The sequence below is a fragment of the Trachypithecus francoisi genome, unplaced genomic scaffold (genome assembly GCF_009764315.1).
Source record: "Trachypithecus francoisi isolate TF-2019V2 unplaced genomic scaffold, Tfra_2.0 Lachesis_group15, whole genome shotgun sequence".
Lineage (NCBI taxonomy): Eukaryota > Metazoa > Chordata > Mammalia > Primates > Cercopithecidae > Trachypithecus > Trachypithecus francoisi.
Genome location: NW_022681460.1, coordinates 17,780,841 through 17,793,992, shown reverse-complemented (window position 1 = coordinate 17,793,992; position 13,152 = coordinate 17,780,841). Strand labels below are relative to the sequence as shown.

Here is a 13,152-nt window from a genome sequence, read left to right as displayed (position 1 = left end):
GAGCACTGGTAGCATGCACTGGATTAAGTGCAATTAAATATTATTCCCTTTAGTCCTTCACAGCAATCCCTTGAGGAAGGTGCAATGATTACTGAGATTTTACAGAGAAGGAAACCAAAGCTTAGAGTGGTTAAGGAGTTTGCTCACAGTCATGTAACTAGGAAATGGCAAAAAACTGGGATTTGAGACCAACTCTCTGAAAGAGCCTGGCTTCTAGCTACTGACCTCTCGGTGCCAATGGGAGTGGGGAGTGGGTGGGGAAAGAACATCATCTTGATGCTCACCATAGTATTAATGAAATATTTAGTGATGGTGAGACAGTACCTGAACGCTGACTAGGAGGGACCATATTCCCACCTCATCCTCAGGTTCTTGTACCAATAAAGGGAGACTCTTTTCTTTATAGATTGAAATCCCAGATCCAGAAACCCCTATGTGAAATGGCTATACACTATACATATCCCTGAAAACCAGAAGGACCATCTGCTGTCCATTCCCAGACTCTAGAACTCAGTTTGCTCTAGGAAGCTTTGATGAGCATTAGGTGTCTGCTCTCCTCTGCTCAAGTTACAATTGCCTACACACTAAAACTGCCATTCATGAAGGAGATTCAGTACTGTGATGATGTAATACAACCTTTCAAATTATGCCAATTTTTTTTGTGGCTTTTTCATAGGCACTGCCCCTATAGACTTCTGTAGCAGGGACTACAGGCAAGGTTCAAGGCGTTCATTTTGCATACAAATAAGATGCCCTCACAAGCTTTCTGGTCACATACACCCACATGCTTTTACACAGAAAAAGCCCCTGGAAATACAAAGATTTCTGCCCTCCCTGAAAGTGCATCTGACTTGTCTGGTTTATTTATAGAAAGAGTAATATAATAGAAGCAAGCAGTAGTATTTCTTTCGATAAAAGTTTTATTTTATTTTTAATTGACACATAATAATGGTACATACTTATGCAGTACAGTCTCATGTTTCAATACATGTTCACATTGTATAATAATCAAAGCAGAACAATTGTCAGATCAAAAATTTATCATTTCTTTGTGGTGAGCACATTCAAAATCTTCTCTTCTAGCTCTTTTGGAATATACAATACATTATTGTTAACTATATCACTCTAGTTTGCAATACAGCATTATTTCTAAACAAAAAGCTTTAGGCAAAGGATTTGCGGTGTTACATATTTAGTCCCCCAAAACAGATGTGAGTCCATTCTTCTGGAATGAGCACAGAGTCCTGGGCAGTACTTTGGTTGTATTTTGCTTTAAAAAAGAAAAAACATCAGCTATATTTTGTTCATTCCATCTGCTTCCCAGAGGAGGAAAAACTGTGGCAAGGCATGTGGGCATACAGAGAAGAATTTTCTGAGGTTAACCTATTTCCAGGTACCGGCTCCTGACCTCTGAATTCAATCTCTATAAAGAAGCCAAATACATACCTCTAAACATCCATGTTTAAAATGTCAGTATGCTGCTTAAAATCTTACAATAGTTCCCTATAGAATGCAGAGATCTGTAAGGTCTGTACTGAACATCTGCAAAGATGCCTGCCGACATAGTCTTTACATTCCTGCTGCTCTGTCCAAAGGGAGGCAGGGGTCTCTTTCTCCTTTTCTGGAAGCTGAGCTGGTCTTGGGACTTGCTCTGACCAACAGAACATGGGGGAAGGGATGTCATGTGACTTCTGGGCCTAAGCCTTATAAAGCTCTACAACTTCCATTTTCTGCCCTCATAAAATATAGCTTCCATGTACTTCAGTTTTTGAGAGATCATGTGAAAAAAAGAGAAATCCAGCCAGCCATCCCTGTCCTGACATGTGAGTGAGGCTTCTGGATTCTCCTGCCCCAGTCAAAGCATGCCAACATATGCCACCATGGAGCAGACCCCGAAAGATTGCTGCCTAATTGAAGAACTCTGAGAAATAATACATGAGGCTGTTTTAGGGCATGCAGATGTACAATGGCTTGTTACATGGCCAACAAATAACTGAAATCATGTCCTAAACACTCTGCCTCTATTCCCACCACCTCTGGAACATGACCCTCCATTTCCCTGTATTACTCCTCCATGATGCACTTTCAGCCTGCTTACTTGCACTTCAGCAGTGAATCATGGTCTTCTGTGCCTGCATTCCCTTGCATGTGTTATTATTTCCAAAATGTTCTTGTGCCTTTGCCAGTGTGACTCTTATGCATCTTTCAAGATTTGGCTTCTATGTTACTCCCTTTGAGAAGTGTTACCTGTCTTCTCTTCCCTGGGATGCATCTCTTTGTTACTTCTATCTCATTGTATTGAAACTAATGCCTTTACACTTCTTGCCTCAGCTGGACTGTGATGCTTATACCATGTTCTTCACTGTATCTACAGCCAGGCAGTACCACTGAAAGGAAGTAGAAAAGTAGACAGTGCAGAAGAAGCCTAGGCAACACGAAACAGTTTGTAGAAATAAAGGGGGTGATTAATAAAAGAAAGAAAGAAAGGTAGAGGTAAAAAGGAGTACCAGAATTAACTCAAATGATTTTAAAGGCCAGGCGCAGTGGCTCACACCTATAATCCCAACACTCTGGGAGGCTAAGGCAGGAGGATCACTTGAATCCAGAAGTTTAAGACCAGCCTGGACAACACAGTGAGTCTTCATTTCTACAAAAAATTTAAAAAATTATCCAGGTGTGATGGCACGTGCCTGTAGTCCCAGCTCCTTGGGAGGCTGAGACAGGAGGACTGCTTGGGCTTAGAAGGTCAAGTGTGCAAGTGAGCCATGATTACACCATTGTACTCAAGCCTGGGCTACAGAGCAAGACCCCACCTCTTATAAAACATTAAAGGTTTTTAAGACTGCCTAAGATAAGTATAATATCTACTGACAAAAATAATGATAAGGAGCTGGTTTTAGTGGAGACACAATACATATTTTAGGTATAGTGAACTTGAGATGCCAGATGAACTTCCAAATGATCCAGCAGCATTAGTAGCATGGGATCGGAGTGGGATAGGGAGGTCAACCAGGAGATAAATATGCAGAGGTTATACTCATAAAAGTGATGGTGAAAATACCGGAAACGGATCCCAGCACTTTGGGAGGCCGAGGCGGGCAGATCACGAGGTCAGGAGATCGAGACCATCCTGGCTAACTCGGTGAAACCCCGTCTCTACTAAAAAAATACAAAAAACTAGCCGGGCGAGGTGGCGGGTGCCTGTAGTCCCAGCTACTCCGGAGGCTGAGGCAGGAGAATGGCGTAAACCCGGGAGGCGGAGCTTGCAGTGAGCTTAGATCTGGCCACTGCACTCCAGCCTGGGCGACAGAGCAAGACTCCGTCTCGAGAAAAAAAAAAAAAATACCGGAAATGGATAATATCCCCAAGAAATGGAGAGTAGGAGAGAAAGTAAGAGAGCCTTGGGAAATATCTTTGGGGAATCCCAAGGTTGGAGGTGGATGAGGGAGAAGAAGCACATCACTGGAGTCGGAAGTGGTTAGAAGGCTAAGAGGAAGAGCAAGAGAGTTTTGGTGTTAAGGAAACCAAAAGAAAAGAGACATTCATGGATTGAATAGTTGTAATACTTTATGTTGCTTAGAGGGTAGAGAGAATGAAGACTGACAAGACATAATTTGTAGTCACTGTCATCCTTTAAGAGTTTTGGTTGAATGGAGAGGAACAGAGTAGCACTGGTGTCATGAAAACCAAGAGAACAGAGAGTTTCATGGAGGGGATAGCTAGTAGGGACTAAGTGAAAAGGAAATGGTGAGAAATTAAAGGTGTTGACTTTGCAGAATTTTGAAGAATTCAAAAAATTCATGGAAGGAATTTGATATAGTCACCATGTAACAATATCAATGATAGTTAAACTAGTAATGTTTAAAATGATTTAAAAATTAATTTAGCTTATCCTATCACAGGATCATTCTTATTTGCATAATAACTTACATTCCCAAATGGAAGAAATATGACTAGAGTTACAACTAATATATAAGAGTTGTTCTTGATGCTGAGTATGTCTCCTGGAGAATGCTATGTATGGAGAGCATCTCCTTGGAACAAGAAGGGTGAAAACTATTGCTATGACATGGATTCCTGCAGCTCTATAAATTACAACTATAGTGTTCAAAACTTTGGCAATATGCTATGCCTTTCCTGAACAAAATCACACCACAAATAAATGACAGATTACTTATATAAGAGAATACAATTTTAGTCTTTCTTATGTATATGTGCCAATATAGTATAAAATAGCATTCTATATGCCATACACTATACATGTAAAGATGAACAAGACACAGTCCTTCTCACTGGAGAGCTACTAAACTAAGATTTGGGAGCTAGGTCCTCAAATAACTTAGTATAAAATGGAGCCAATGAAGCTAAAACAACAATAATAATTTATATTTAGTAAGTTCTTACTATGTGCCAAGCCATGGGCTTAGACTTACACATACTATCTTACTGAATCCTCATAATAACCTTATAAGGCAGCTATTATTACTGTTTGATTTTATAGATAAGTTAACTGATGCTTAGAGAAGTTAAACAAGCAGCCCAAGGTCACAGAGCTAACAAAGGGAAGAGTTTGGATGCAAACTAGGTTATGTGGTTCCAAATCTCAACTTTTTAATCACTATGCTATACCACTATTTTGGTGGCAAAAATATACTCTGTGCCCTCATAGAGTGCAAGAACTTATAGTTAGCAACCTAACTGGTTGGTTTCCAGAAATATTCTAGAGGCGGTAAAGACAAAAACAAGTCTGGGACTGACCCTCCTATGAAAACTCTTGCATCAAGATATCTGTAATGTGTGCCTTTCAACAAGAGGTCAATACAAATCTATTCTTGTTTCTTCAGTCAAACAAAACATCAAGTCTGCTGTATTCAATTTCTGCTTTTAATTAGTGGCCATGTCATTCAGCTGCTGCTGGTGTGATTTGATGGCGAATACAAATTATGGTTTTATTGGTCATGCTAATGAGCACGACATGTAAAACAGGAAGGAGTGAAAGGAATCTTTTATCAGATTAGTTCATGAGTCTTTTTCCTACTGCAGGGAGCTAGATATTGTAGCTATTGCAGCCTGCGTATCTGAGCTAGTTCCTAGAGTCACCAAATAAATAAGTAAATAAAAATAGAAATAAACCTAAATGCCTAAACGTTGACACTCTGCTAACTATGCCCCCTGCCCTGCCATCTTGCCCTGATCAAATTCTCTTTTGTTCTCTATTAGCAGAGGACAAATCCATTTGGTGATGTGTTGTACAAAAATGTTCTCCCTGCTCTCTCTGCCTTAGGATCTCCTTGGTTCATTTACTGTTGCCCTATCCCTTCTAAATATTTTTTTCTTAGATAACTGCTACGGTAGATCTGTGATCCTTTCACCTAACTCCTCATGGCCTTATGACAATATTTTCTTCAGAGACCCTCTGTTTAGCCACTCCCTGCTCCCAAGGGTGAGGCAAGTGTCCTCACCTGCATTTCCCTATCACTATTTGCACTCACCATATTGTGTAGCTCATAAGCTCCTGAAAATACGGGAATGCATTTTATTGTTTTCTGTTTCTAGTGCCTTGAGGACTGCTGGACAGAAATAAAACAGATGCTCAATAAACACAGGATGAAAGAGTGAACAAATTTATGAGTAAACAAATATCTGTAAATGAAAATGGCAAAGTCTTAGAAGATTTGAAAGACGGTTGCTTATCTTACCTTGAAAAACTACTAGCTCTGAAAGACAAAAATCATGTTTTTTTTTACTGTATCCCATCTGCCAGTTAGACATTGAGATTAATAAGCTATTTTCTGGTGCTTTTCAGAGCAAGCCCGGTAAGGTGCTATCTTGCAAAAATGATGCTAAATATGGTGCCGGTTGGAATTTTGCACAGCGAGCTGTAGGTTATTCGTGTAGTATATGGAATAACACACCAGATGCATTCTAACATAAGATACATAGTTCCTATAATTTTAGTGGCAGAAATAGAAAGGAGACTATGATACACATTTTCATCTTCTTTGTTTATGCATTTAAAAGGACATCCTATCCACTTTAAACTCAGAATGACTAGACAATGAAAAATGCATGAGTCTCAAGAAAAATAGTGCTGCTGGAAGCTGAATACCTGTTATAACAGAGCTTGTATTCATAAAGACTGATATAACCATTACCACTGGCACTTTGTTCTGTTAAAGAAACAGACTTTAGAATTTTGAGAGTAAACTTGTGTTACAAATTAGATATTCAAAATAGTAAGATTTAAAATAAAGCATAAACTGAATCTTGTTTTCTTCTCTTAGTTATAAGAATACATTCTTTTAAAAGGTATGAAGAATTTCAACATAGTGTTACATAATCATATTGCTTTGTAATTCTTTGCCACAAAAGTGAAACAATTATGTTATCATCTTGAATTAGAGCACATCAACCTTTCTGTGGCGACATCTTCATTCTGATAACTATTCTCAGGCAAGTCATGTCAGGTCTGAGTCAGCATATGAATTCAAACATGCATACATAACGAACACTTAAGTATATTGCCTGGACTAAAATCAATGCCTCTTGAACGTGGGAGAAGTGTGTTCTACCATGTTCTTTGACAAGATTCTTGTTTGCAGAAGTTAGGCCATTGACTTCTATAAGCTCTTTGCTGTAAGGTTTTTTTTTTTTTTTTTTTTTTTTTTTTTTAGGATACAGAGTCTCACTCTGTAGCCCAGGCTGGAGTGCGGTGCAAGCTCCGCCTCCCGGGTTCACGCCATTCTCCTGCCTCAGCCTCCCGAGTAGCTGGGACTACAGGCGCCCACCACCACGCCCGGCTAGTTTTTTTGTATTTTTAGTAGAGACGGGGTTTCACCGTGTTAGCCAGGATGGTCACGATCTCCTGACCCTGTGATCTGCCCGCCTCGGCCTCCCAAAGTGCTGGGATTACCGGCGTGAGCCACCGCGCCCGGCATCCTGAAAGGTTTGTTTGTTTTAATCACATTCAAGCGTTAATTAGACTTATATGTAAGAAGATTATTAGGCAAAAAGAAAATATACACCTTCAGAGATTTATCATTAATTGGGGTTTCTTTGCCTCACGTTTTGCATTCATTGACTTGAATCTGTTCTCTGGCTCATGGTATCCATTTTGTTTTCGGAATTAGGTAAGAGAAACCAAGTAAGACGCAAGGAAGTGCTTTAAACATAATGTTTTACTGGGTCATTGAGGCACTAAGTGTAGGAGATTTTTGAGACTGGTGTGAGAGAAGCGGTCACAGATGCTCTTGGATACTGTATGTTCTATGTTTACAGAAATAACACAGAAAACTTGGCACCAGATAGGGAGCTGGAAGCCCCTGGCTCCATGAGTTCTACTAATGAAGCTCCATGATTGTGTATATCTCTCACTCTGGGTTTGGGCTTCTTCATGTAAAATCAGGATATGATGATTGACACATGTGTATGACACTTCTTATGCTCCCTTTCATATTCATCCTTTTGATCTCACCTATCTCCAGTGTCTCTGGCGACTTACTCCAGCTCCAGTGGTTGCTGCCATGACCAACTCTGCATAGACTATAACCAACATTATGTGGGCACTTCCAGGGGCCCTGTGTCCGATGCCCAGGCTATGTATCTCATGCCTTCTTCCCTGGGGATTCTCAGTTGATACGGAGGACCAGATCCTACAGGAACCTGTTTCGTGCCCACTCACGAGCAACTGGAACGTGCAGGGGAATTACTGCACCTGACCAGTAGGAAACTCTAGCAGACAGATACATTCTTCCTTCTTTCTCCTCCACACAGAGTGCACTGTGAAGCAGTCATTTATACAGGCTCTGAATATGGCCCTGACTCACAAGGTTCTCAGTGTGTACCCTGTACCCTTGTGCTGTGTCTCCCTCTTTGCCTTCCTCAATCCTGCTCCTTGTGATTATATGCCTTAATAAAGTAGAACATACAAGCCTCTATCTATCTTCTAGAGGACTCAGGCTAACATAATGAGATTTATGTTTTCTTCTACTCCACAATTCAGACTTACTTTTAGAAGATACTGATCTGTGCACATCAACTCTTGGAATTTGTATCTTTGATCCTAAAGTCTATTCCTTTTGTGAATTTGATTAAACTCTTTGGTAGCCAAGTTACCAGCAATGTGTATTCATTTATTATGTGCAAACTCTGTGGGTTTTGGGATTAGCCACAGAGAAACAAATCAGTTCGTAGCATTTGCCAAGGCCTGCTGGGTGCAGGTTATGAGAAAGGAATGCTTGGCCTTGCCTCCAGGAAGCTTAGAGGGAGCACGAGACATAAATAAATTAAACTAAACAGAGAATATAAAAATAACCACGTAGTCAAATAAATTTATATGAAAGTGCTGGAAGTTGGGATAATTTGAGTTTTTAAAAGTGGATGAAGCCAATGTGAAAAGGTTCCCTAGAGAACATAGTTTTGAGTCTTTGTTTTTTAAATAATGAGAGAGATGTAATTTGAGAAGTTGGCATGTCATCACAGGAAAGGGAATGCCCTGCTGTCTCAGAAGCAGGGACTGACATGGAATCACTTGGCTGGTCAGGAAGAAATCATAATAGAAGAGATGGGTAAACAGAGGTAAGCACAGAGGAATTTAAAGTGCAGGGCAGAGTTTTAATTCAGAAGAACTTATTCTTTGACATTTTTGAGCAAAGGACATGAAGTAAGCACCAGCCATAATGTCCTCATATTTATCTGCTCATTCCATTAGTTAGAACCAAATCCTCCTTTTATTATGGCTAAAGAAAAAAAGTTTCAATAAGAGGCAAGAGTGAAGAACCAGACATCTCTTTCCGCAAATGAGACATTCCCACTCGCTCCATTAGCTCCATAATACAGGCCTGTCTGAGGGAGGCATGCTGGATGCATCTGTATTTTCATCCCAACATGGCAAAGCATCAGTGTTCTACTATTTGCTTCCCCAAATCTTCAGCGTGTCTTTTTATGCGTCTTTCAACATTAATTGTCAACAGAAAAATGTGTTTTAATCTGTGGCCATCCCGTTTTTCCTGTGTATTACAACCACCTTTACAGTAACAGGAAAAAGGGTTTTCCCAATAGTATAAAAATTTTATTTTTTAATAAGTTGAGGCTAATTAAACAATTATTATTACATTTAATGAAAAAATGTTAAAGTAATGAGTTGCATAACTTTAAATATAACCTCCCCACAGCCCCAAACTGCAGAAGTTATCTTTATGTTATGGTTGCTTAGTTTTTTAATTGCTTGCTAACACTGTATCAGGCAGTATCTTAAGGTACACTGTACACTTAGAACAAAGCCAATCTTTAATAAAAATGGAAGTAAATCCATATTTAAAATTGTCTTTCTGACAGTTACAAATTTTAGTTAATACTTACGTTACATACGATTAAATTTTATTTTATTTGTTTTACTCTGTAATGTGGCTGATGAAGAAGGGGCAGATTAAAAATAGGAGAAGTTTTAATTGACCTTTTTTGTGTTACTTATGGTATATTTTGGTATTCTCTTTGACTTTCAGCTTTTCTGTAGGAATTATTTTTAAATCGACAATACTATCTCTTTGCAAAGTTTAGTTACTGAACTAGTAAAACTGCGAAATCCTTTAACCAGATCCACACAAGTGGAGCAAAGTCAGGAAAAGCCCCTTCTAGTAGCAGAACATTCACTCCTGTGTCAAAGACTCTGATATGCCTTAAAAGAGGCACCCATGGAAAGAAACCAGTCGGAAAAGACTACATGATTCCCTTCTTATGAAGTGCACAGCACCGGCCAATCCGCAAAGATGGGACACAGCTGCTTGCTTAGGCTTGCGAGTATGGAGAGGTAGGGAGTGACAGCTAATGAATGGGTACGAATTTCTTTTTGAGGTGATAAAATTGTTCTATGATAGACTGTAGTGTTGGTTGCATGGATCTGTATATGAAATACTAATATACTAAAAACCATTGAATTGTACACTTTAAATGGGTAAATTGTATGGTAAGTAAATTAAATCACAACAAATTTGTTATTAAAAATAAAGAGAAGGAAGGAAGAGAAGAAAAGAGAGAAGAAAAATATAAGGAAAAGGAAAATAAAATTATGCAGCTGTTCGAAAAAGAAAAACAAGAAAGATTTGAATATCTAACTTAACTGAGTGATTGCACAAGGGTCAATTTACATGTTAAAAAGTAACAAAACTTAATTTCTTATTTTTTCCACATATAAAATAAATATATTTTTTCTTCCTTTTCACATGTAAAGTAATGATAATATTTTCTTCCGTAATACTAGGGGATCATCTTGTTTTCCCCCTGGGATGTGTACTCTTACTTTAGAGACAACTGACAAGGTAAGGTTTTTTTTACATTTTTAATTTTTTTTTTTTTTAAGTTCTGCGATACATGTGTGGGATGTCCAGGTTTCTTACACAGGTAAACCTGTGCCAAGGTGGTTTGCTGCCCCTATCATCCCATGACCTAGGTATTAAGCCCAGCATGCACTAGCTATTTATCCTGATGCTCTCCCTCCCCCGACCCCCTGCAGGCCCCAATGTGTGTTGTTCCCCTCCCTGTGTCCATGTGTTCTCATGGTTTAGCTCCCACATATAAGTGAGAACATGCTGTGTTTGGTTTTCTGTTCCTGTGCTAGTTTGCTGAGGATAATGGCTTCCAACTTCATCCATGTCCCTGCAAAGGACATGATTTTGTTCCTTTTTATGGCTGTATCGTATTCTGTGGTGTATGTGTACCACATTTTCTTTATCCAGTCTATCATTGATGGGCATTTGGGTTGATTCCATGTCTTTGCTATTGTGAATAGTGCTGCAATGAACATATGCATGTATCTTTATAATAGAATGATTTATATTCCTTTGGGTATATACCTAAGTAATGGGATTGCTGGGTCAAATGGTAGTTCTGGTTCTAGGTCTTTGAGGAATCGCTGTCTTCCACAACGGTTGAACTAAAAAGTTAAGTTTTTAATCACTAGCTTGGTTGGTTCAAGAGCCTTTGCCGTCTTCCATCAGAAAACCAGCATGGTACAGTCAAATGAGAAGTTTTGAAACTAAATAGATCTGAATTTGGATCCTAACTATGCCACTAACCAGCTGAGACTCATTTTCTTCATCTATGAAATGGAGATCATAATACATATCCCACAGGCTGTCATGAGGATTAAACAAGATAGTTTATATAAACTGCCTCCTACAGTAACTACCTCACGGTAGATATTCAGAATAATAGTTTTAATTATCTTTAAGTATACTTGGAAGTACCAGTACTTTTAGGGATTACTTAAATTTGTCTATAAAATTATATTACAATACATTTAGAAGAAAACTAGAAAAAATATTGTTAACATGCCTCTTCAGCATTATTTCCCCAAGTTCTGACTAAGAAGTTTATTCTCCAATTTGGAAAGTTTAGAGGATTCCTGCCCTTTAGAAACTGGGGAAGGAAAGCAAAAAAGAAATGAGGAATATTTAAGGAGCCTTACATGAAATGAGTATTATGAAACTAACAGATTTTAGTTTTAAATAGGAACTTTTGACCCTAGTTCTCACACTTAGTAACATCTTGGAGAGTAGGAAAGAGGGGGCAGCCTTTTAAGGATTACTTTTGCTGTTTTCTTCTTTAAACATTGTTAAATGACTTTGACATTTTTCCTTACAAAATGCTTTTAGCTTTGCATTTTGAATTATGTTAGTGAACCCTGAGGCCAAATGGCAAACATCTAACTTTAAAATCTATTGAATAAATAAAAACAAAGAAAGTATGCAAGTGGATTGGTGACTCACTTTTTCTTAAAATAAAAACCCATGTCAAATTTCATTATTTTATCACTTATTTACTACATTTTTATGCTTGAAATGTGGTGTATTTGAAGATGAGCAAATTGGGAAAATTAGATTCTACTGAGTGCTGAACTTCTCCACACATAATTAAAACCTGCTTGAAAAATGTATAATCAACTGAGATAATCAATTATGCATTTTACTCGAAAGAACATGCAGGGAGCCTGGATAAATAAGTAGGAGAGTTATGCCTCATTTTAGAAGACAAAGATATCTGGCCTTTGCTTTCCAGTAGTAAAAAAATTCACTGAGTGGAGGCTAGCTGACATTTTTCTTCATCATTCTTTGCATCAAAAGATGACTCCAATTGCCCTGTTACAAGAACCTGACAATAAAAGAATAATTTTATCTCAGCCCTTTTGACAGACTGCCTTGAAAGATGCCTCAAAATTACACCATAATCCAATTTTTGCAGCAATGGCAAGATAAAATTTATTCTAGATGAAAAGGTCTTCTATAAGAATGAAAATTGGATATTTACCATAATTAAATATTATAATGATGGGGAAGAAATTTTACCTGTTGAAATTTCTACTGTAGGGATGATTCTAACCAAAAAAAAAAAAAAGAATAAATATAATTCTGTTACTGCCACTCCTGCTTCAGGCTTAACAGAGGAAAATGCAATTAGAAGAAAGGGATGTCATAAAGTGGGAAATCTCAAAAGGTTCTCAGTTAAGATGGAAGAGAAAAGGAGGATAGACCAGTGGGAAAGAAAACCCTTGAGGCAGAGCAATCTAAGGAGAATGTTTAAAGACTTGATATGTTAACCTGTTCCACTACAGTAACTATTTTACCACATATATGTGTATATCTTATATAGGTAGTAGCATCATGTTGCATACCTTAAATATATGCATTAAACTTATTTTAAAAAAGATAATGATGGGGGCTGGGAGTGAAAAGATAACTCAAGTTGGTTCATGAAGTATAACATGTTCTACCTTTTTAAAAGCTACCAAGACCAAACATTGTGGTAAAACATCAGGCAAAACAAAAATGTCAGGCAGATTACAAACCCCGGATTTTTATTCTGTAAATAAACAGTCTCATTAAATTTATATTCTATGTAAAAGCAATGAGCCTGTTTTAGGAGGAGCCACTGCCAAGGTTAAAACTAAAAACCAGTCTCAGGCCCTCAAGTTGTGGGAACCACTGACACTTTCTTTAAGAACAAAGAAGGAAAAAAAATGAAGTATCACTTTTGTGAACATAAATGTACACTCCACTCCACCTGGCTCAGTAGAAGTCAGTGTAATCCAGTCCAGTGAAATGAGTACTTGTAGGGAAAGCAATCATTTATTGTATTCTCCAAATGAAACCATTTACA

General features: G+C 38.2%; 1 protein-coding gene across 1 annotated transcript in view; it reads right to left on the bottom strand.

Moving 5' to 3' along the window:
* SLC35F1 (solute carrier family 35 member F1) overlaps positions 1-13,152 on the bottom strand; it is a 411,079-nt gene that overhangs the window by 168,472 nt on the left and 229,455 nt on the right. The window lies entirely within an intron of this gene.